General features: G+C 38.9%; 1 pseudogene; it reads left to right on the top strand.

Moving 5' to 3' along the window:
• The first annotated feature begins 950 nt into the window (after positions 1–950).
• On the top strand, positions 951–2,460 carry LOC122737056 (annotated as a pseudogene).
• Positions 2,461–8,645: the final 6,185 nt, after the last annotated feature.

Below are 8,645 nucleotides of genomic sequence, written 5' to 3'. Positions count from 1 at the left end.
TATTACAACAACAACCACCACACGAAAAATAATAATGATCGCTCACATTTATTTATACGGGGATGGGGGAGAGGGAGGAAAGGAGAAGAGGGAGGAAAAGAAGAAAGGAAGAAAAAGAGTAGAAGGAAAGGGAAGTGTCCATCAGGTAGAATTTTGGGGGTTTTTTTGTTTGTTTTGTGGGGCAATGAGGGTTAAGTGACTTGCCCAGGGTCACACAACTAGTAAGTGTCTGAGGCTTGGATTTGAACTCAGGTCCTCCTGAATCCAGGGCTGGTGCTTTATCCACTGTGACACCTAGCTGACCCCCAGGTAGAGTTTTATAATATGTATCTTGAACTTACCTCAGAGCTTACTTACTCCTGGTTGACATGAATAAAATTATGAAGCAAATAGAATTGATGAAGCAAATTATCTTGGGGAGTGGGGGGTGGTAAACCAATACTCAGTAAAGCTTCCTGTAGGAATTAGGGGGAAGGAATTAAAAAGAATGGCTGCCTTGCTTGGGTTACCTGGTCATTGAGAGTGAGGAGAGATAGAGAGAATAGTTCCTGGCCTCTGTAGCAACTCTGAATAATGTTATATATGGTCCCAAGAGCTGCTGTGGGAGGAGATATTAGATTTGTAGTTTATTCCAAATCACTAATGATAAGAAATTGCAAATCAAAACAATTTTCAGGTTTAACCTCAATGCACACCTAGCAAACTGACAAAGATGACAAATTTTGGAGGAGTTGTAGAAAGACAAGTATTTCAATGCATTATCATGGAGTCATTTGAATTGGAACAACCACTCTGGAAAGCAATTTGGAATTATGCTAAGAAAGTACATATGCACCTTGCTAAGGCCACATGACTCTTTTCCTCCCCCTTCGGCCCTTATGTGGCTTCAGCTTATGTGGCTTTTCCTAAGATTATCTCCTGGATTAAGATGCCAAACTGGGGTCAGCATCATGTTTTATACTGGGCTTGGACAGTATATTTTGAAAAATCCTCTCATTGTAAACAGCATCATTGATAAGATTGCCTTAAGACCAACAGACGTGGTCCTAAAAGTTTATCTTTGAGGTGGAAGCCTGACTGTAGAACCTTTAGAAAAAGCTTTAAAAAGTAAATACTTGGGAACTTGACCCAAGGCTAGTAGCTGAACTTCATAGAAGAGGTCAGGGGATGCTCCAAGCAAGCAAACTTCAAGTAATGGCAGATGTTATGTTGAATACTGATTTACTATACTTTTTAAAAAATGTGTGTTAAATTTGACTTATCAAGGCAGCTAGATGGCGCAGTGGATAGAGCACCGGCCCTGGAGTCAGGAGGACCCGAGTTCAGATCTGGCCTCAGACACTTGACTAGCTGTGTGACCCTAGGCAAGTCACTTAACCCCAATTGCCTCACCAAAAAAAAAAAATTGACTTATCAGATCTCTTGGGGCAGCTAGGTGGCTCAGTGGATACAGCACTGGCCCTGGGGTCAAGAGGACCTTAGTTCAAATTTGGCCTCATATAGTTGACTTGATACTAGCTGTGTGACCCTGGGTAAGTCACCTAACCCCAATTGCCTCAAATTTCTAGGGCCATCTCCAGTCATCTTGATGTACATCTTGCCACTGGACCCAGAAGGTTCCAGAGAAGAGAATGAGGATGGTGACTTTGCACAGCCCTCCCTCACTTAAATTCAATTTATTGCAAGTCATGGTATCTATCATGGTCCTCTTCAAGAATAAAGGTCAAGTAGGGGGCAGCTAGGTGGTGCAGTGGATAAAGCACCGTCCCTGGATTCAGGAGTTCCTGAGTTCAAATCCGGCCTCAGACACTTGACACTTACGAGCTGTGTGACTCTGGGCAAGTCACTTAACCCCTATTGCCCCGCAAAAAAAAAAAAAAAGAATGAAGGACAAGCTATAACAATCCAATCTCTTACTCATTTGTCTTCAAGTGCTTACTGCAAAGATCTTTGTTCATGTTTCAGAGACTATTTGATCTCCATTTCCTTCATTTGATAGCTAAACTAGGAGAAAATCCATATCGCAGACTTTCCATTAATACCTAGTTACTAACATGTGTGTATCATCTGGTGAAAGTTGGGAAGAATAATTTCAGATCTCCACCAAAAGTTGGATCAAACATAGTGAGGTTAGATCCTAAGAACCCACAATCCCCCTTTTAATTTCCAGGAGTGGAATGTTCTATAAAGATAATATTTGTCTAGAAAAATCAGCTTCTTTCTGTAGAATTTAAGTCAAGTGTAGTAGAACAGGTTTCTTTTTTAGGGGGGAAAGAGGGTGACTAAATTCACTGTTTGGTCAACAATATTGCAATAACAGAAGATTTCAGCTTTGTGGATAAAATATAGAAAATCCTGTCTGATAGAGGTTTTAGTGGCAAACTGGCCCATTCCAAGGACATGGATGACTTCATTAGATTGTTACATGGCTTCTGTGCAGAAAGCATCCATTTTTCTTAGGCAGTCTAAAAGAGAGTCTACTCCAGATTTAACTAGAAAGAATCATTTTACTTTCTTCAAATACTTACGCGATTTGTTAATTGTACATATATAACCTATATCAGATTGCTTTCTGTCTCGGGGAGGGGGCAGGGAAGGGAGGGAGGGAGAAAAATTTGAAACTAAAAATCTTATGAAAACAAATGTTGAAAACTATCTTTACATGTAACTAGAAAATAATAAAATACTTTTATGATTCAAATACATGATGAACAAGAAAACCGAATTATATATTTTGCAGCAGATTAACTGGCAAACACCTTACAATTTTTATGACTAAAAATACATTCTGTACTTCTATAAGTATCTATAAGAGATTCTATAACTTAGGGTACCAGGCGGCTAAGTCGCTGACCCTCCGGATCATATGTAGTTACCTTCAAAAGTTAATGGCTTGGGGGCAGCTAGGTGGTGCAGTGGATAAAGTACCAGCCCTGGATTCAGGAGGACCTAAGTTCAAATCTGACCTCAGACACTTGACACTTACTAGTTATGTGACCCTGGGCAAGTCACTTAACCCTCATTGCCCTGCACAAAAAAACAAACAAAAAAAAGTTAATGGCTTTATTATACTAAACTTACATATTTTTTTTCTATCTCTATCTGTTCATCTCATAAAACAACTAACATTTATTGTAATAATTACTGCTATTGCTAGGGGCCTTTTCTTTTGCTTTTATATTGGGGTAAATGAAAGAGATATATAGTCTTTTCCCATTTACACAATATTCATGTCTCTCATGATCTCTTGCCTTTCATTGCTAATTTCTATTCTTTCTCACATATTTGTTAGCCCATCTGACCCTTCTCACTTCTTTTACCTTGGTTATATTTTCCTCTGCAGTGGTTAGAGTGGTACATTGGAGGAACATAAGAGCACCTGAGATTCTAGGATTCTGGGATATTGTATTCAAGGTTGATGTCTCCCACTAACTAGCTGTGTGACTTCAGGAAACACACTTTACTCCTGGACCTCAAGTTTCCTCATTTGTTAAACAAGAGAGTTAGCTATGAAATTTTGTGAATAACCAGAACTCTAAGTGGGTAGGATTATCTGACACTTCCCCAAAATTATAGCACCCGGGGGTATGTGTGTATTTGTAATTATATTTCATGCATACATATGTAAAATAACTCGACAAAAAACTTTCTAACTTAAACAATAAGTAAATTAATAAATGAATTAATATAAAATAAATAAAGCTCCATCATTAGCATGTAGGCTCTCTTGTCTCCTTAGTTAATAAAGTACATCAGAGAGGATTGGTGATTGAGCAAGGAAGCCAAGAAGTCAGAAGAGATACCTGTTCAGTAGCTATACAAGAAAAGAAGCAAAGTGCTCTCTCTCTCTCTGTGTCTGTTTCTCCCTCTGTCTCTCTCTCTCTCCCCTTTTCTTCTCTCTCTTGCCCCTCCCACCCCCCTTCCCCAGCCTCAGTCTTCCTACATTCTCCTTCCAGCAAAGAACTTGTCAATTAACTGGCTACATATGAACTCTGGTAAATAAATATCCTTCTCTTTTCTTTTTTTTTTTTTTGTGTGTGAGGCAATTGGGGTTAAGTGACTTGCCCGGGGTCACAGCTAGTAAGTGTTAAGTGTCTGAGGCCGGATTTGAACTCAGGTCCTCCTGACTCCAGGGCCGGTGCTCTATTCACTGCGCCACCTAGCTGCCCCCAATATATATTTAATAAGCAACTATTAAATGTGCTGAGTGTTGGGGATTCAAAGAAAGCTAAAGGTTAGTTGTTGCTTTCAAGGAACTCAACTGAATAGGGGATAAAACATGCAAACAAATTGTACAAATGAGCTTGACACAGGATAAATTAGAAATAATCAGCAAAAGGAAGGCACTAGAATTAAGAGGGATTGGGAAAGGCTTCTTATAGAAGATGGGATTTTAGCTGGAAGGGAGCCAGAGAAGCCAGAAGTTAGAAATGAGAAGGAAGAGCATTCCACGCATCGGGGACAGCCAGTGAAAAAGCTCAGAGTTGGAAGGTGAAGTGTCTTGTTTGAGAAACAGCAAGGAGGCCAGTGTCACTGGATCAGAGTAGGAGGTGGAGATGTAAAATGTAAGAAGACCAGAAAGGTCGGGGATGGTGGGGGAAACTTAAATGCCAAACAGACACATGACATTTATATTAGAACTGCATTATTCTGGCATTAGGGCATGTGATGGAAATAATACATAGCATATAATCAATAGCAAAGACACAAATCTCAACGTAGTATAAACTATCTAGCATCACATGACGGAGTTACATTCGTTAACCAAGGCCATGGATCCCATGCAAAAAGAGACATGCATAATATTGTTTAACATTGCAGAAAATCATATGTAGCAATGATGCTTAACACAGCAATACATAGCAAACACATAGGTCAAATGTAATACATAATAATATGTATTGCAAATACACATATTACCTGCCTTTTATGATGAGTACCACCATCTGTCTCTGTATTCAGCACTTCTTTCATTTTTTCTAGATGATCCTATGTGAGTTTGGCCACTGATTAATAGAACCTGGCACTTCTATGACTTTCTCAGTTTGTGGACAACTTGAGTTGCTTGTTAGCACCCTCCTACCTACTAACCTACTAGGTCTATTCAATCCTTGGCTTCTATCTATCTTAGCCTTTCTATCACTAACTCCAGGCTCCATGGGTGACCTCTCTTCACTGTCTTCACAGCTGGAGTAACTTCTGGCAAGCCAGGATGTAGTCCCTTCAGCTAAAGCCTGCTCCTGGCAATTTCAGCTGATGATGTATATAGCTTCTCCTCTGAAAAATGTATAGTTAGAGAAAATATCTTGGGCCTGATTAGGGGATGATTAAGCTACATGGCATTAATGATTTAAAGCCAAATTGTAGTCACTAGTAATAGAGATCCCAAAGGGGGCATAAACTAAATTTACTAAGATCTGTTTTGAGGGAAAGTTTATATAAACTGGTACAAAGAAAGGATAGTTTTTCAGATTGAGAAAATATTTATTCGTATGACTATGGTTGTTATTAATCTGAACATCCCCATGAGAGGGTACCTAGAATATATGTATACATGTTCACTTATATATTCTGATCATTTGAATTTTGGGAGGGGGTGAGGCAATTGGGGTTAAGCCCAGGGTCACACAGCTAGTAAGTGTCAAGTGTCTGAGGCTGGATTTGAACTCAGGTCCTCCTGAATCCAGGGCCGGTGCTCTATCTACTGTGCCACCTAGCTGCCCCTGATCATTTGAATTTAGTAAAATAGTGGTTTAAAAAAAGTATCTGCCTCATTGATTTAATCTCTTTAAATCCTAGGCTGCATTTTGGGCCAATTAGCATTTGACCTAAGACATCTGGAAATGTCCATTTCTCAGGATCATAGCTTGAGACCTGGACTCAAGGAAAGAAATACAAAGCAGAAAAGGTAGCCAAGGACTTGAGCTCATTCATACAAGTCTTAAGCTCATTAATACAAGCTCATGTTCTCATGTAGTCATAGCCAACATGGCCTCAGGGGGTGAGGGAGAAAGGAAAGCTGTCTCCTCTCCCCTTGCTGGACATTAGAGGGAGAGCTAGCAAAGTCCCACATGATGCACTTAAAAGAAAGGTAGAAATAGGTGGAATTCATCTTTTTTTCTTTTATAGCCTATTGAATATGGGGTTCCTCCTGGCTCTTCCTTAATAATCTTTAATATACAATAGTCACAGGACCCAATTAAGAGTCACTGCTTACCTGTAGCCTTTAGAAAAAACTCAGAGCACTATGCCCAAAGGGCTATAAAACTGCATATACCCTTTGACTCAGAAATACTACTACTAGGTCTCCATCCCCAAAAGATTTTTTTTCAAGGGAAAAGGACATATTTGTAAAAAAATTTTATAGCAGGTCCTTTTTGTGGTGGCAAAGAATTGGAAATCGAAGGACTCTCCATTAATTGGGAATGGCTAAACAAGTTGTGGTATATGATTGTAATGGAGTACTACTGTGCTATAAGAAATGCTGAGTAGACTGATTTCAAAAAACCCTGGAAAGCCTTACATGAACTGATGCAAGATGTAGTGACCGGAACCAGGAGAACATGGTACGCAGTAACTTCAATATTGTACAATGATCAACTGTCAATGACTTGGCTATTCTTAGCAATACAATGATATGAGACAAATCCAAAGGATTCATGATGAAAAATGCTATCCATCTCCAGAAAAAGAACTGATGGAGTCTGAATGCAGATCAAAGTATACTATTTTTCACTTTCTTAATTTTTTTCATATTTTTTGGGGGGTGTCTTACAACATATCTAATATGGAAATATGTTTACATGATTGCATATGAATAGCTTTTTAAAAACTTCTTACTGTGTCAGGGAAGGGAGAGAATTTGGAACTCAAAATTTAACAGAATGGAGCAGATGGATTTCAGAGAAACCTGGAAGGACTTACATGAACTGATGCTGAGTGAGATGAACAGAACCAGGAGAACATTGTACACAGTATCAACTACATTGTGTGTTGATCAACTGTGATAGACTCGACTCTTCTCAGCAATACAATGGTCCAAGATAGTTCCAAAGGACTCATGATGGAAAATGTTCTCCAAACCCAGAAAAAAGAACTGTGAAATCTAGATACAGATTGAACCATACTATTTATACTTTTTTTTGGTTTTTCTTTTTTGAAGTTTTCCTCTTTTGCTCTTATTCTTCTTTCACAACATGATTAATGCAGAAATATGTTTAATGTGTACATATATAACCTATATCAGATTTCTTGCTGTCTGGGGAAGGGGGGAGGGAGGGGAAGGAGGGAGATAAATATGAAACTAGAAATCTTATAAAAACAAATGTTGAAAACTATCTCTACATGTAACTAAAAATAATAAAATACTTTTATGATAAAAAATTTTTTACAGAATGAATGTTAAAAACTGTCTTTACATGTAATTGGGAAATAAAATATTTAAAAAATTTTTAAAAAACAAAACAAAATTTTAAAAAGAAAAGAATGGGAGGCTCAGAGCATTTAGCCCACTTGGAACAGCCAGAGCACACACAGGTTTACAACCTTTAAATAATTCTTGACTCTTCTTCTTACTTCATCGGCCAAATCCAATCAGTTGCCAAGACTTGTTGATTCTACCTGTAATCAATCACCTAAAATGGCAATCAGTCACTTATTCAAGTATTTTTAAGTGCCTACTATGTGCCAGGCACTATACTTAGCAGGCTCAACTCCATGGGAAGTACCCTAGTCCAACAGATCAGAAGTTTTCCCTGGGTTGGTCACCCATGATATGATTGTGAAGAAGCAAATTTAATCTTGATGTCAGGAAAAACTTCCTAACAATTCTACCTCCAGGTAGAATGGGCTGCTTGATGGGATAGTGAATTCCCTCTCACAGGAAGCTTGTGAGCAAAGTTGTAGAAGAAGGTTCCAGTTCAGGTATGAGGGAGTTGGATTAAATATCTGAAATTCTGGGTGAGATAATACAAGCCAGAAGCTTTTATCATTAGTTAGCAGAGCAGAAGCCTTTTCATTTCACTCAACTGTTTAGTTTGAGCCATGAGAATGGTCACCCCTATTGTCAATGCCATGAGCTACCTTTTTCCTTTCTTGTTTCAATAGAAGTTATTTGTGCTACTAAAATTTGTTATGGTTTTGTTGGAAAGCACCAAGATCTACCCTGTGTTAAATGTGTTCCTGCCAAAGGGATATGAAACTGTGTCTAGGAGATTGAGATCTCCCTTTTACCATAGAACAAAACCAATGTGCATGCATGCACACACTAAGATGATAACTCTTCCATAAGTACATAGTATTGTAAATCATCAAAGTCCATCTGATCCAACTTCCTCATTTTTACAAAAAGTGGAGCCCATGTGGACTGAGTGACTTGCCTCAGTTCACACAGATTATAAGGGTCAGAGTAGGGATTGGGACCCAGTTCATCTGATTCCAGAACCAATTCTCCTTCCACAATACCACTCTGCTTCCTCAAAAGTATTTTCGCTAACAAACTCCCCTGGCCTTTTCCCCAAAGGTATTACAAATCTTCCCCCTCATACTCCAATGCTTCTACTGAGGGGGCCATCCCATGGCCCTACGCTTGGGGTTAGGTTTGTACTCTGGCCCCTTGTTAAATGGCACATGTGATCTATCAGCTT

This window comes from Dromiciops gliroides, chromosome 1 (genome assembly GCF_019393635.1).
Source record: "Dromiciops gliroides isolate mDroGli1 chromosome 1, mDroGli1.pri, whole genome shotgun sequence".
Classification (NCBI taxonomy): domain Eukaryota; kingdom Metazoa; phylum Chordata; class Mammalia; order Microbiotheria; family Microbiotheriidae; genus Dromiciops; species Dromiciops gliroides.
This window is presented reverse-complemented; position numbering and strand designations above follow the sequence as displayed.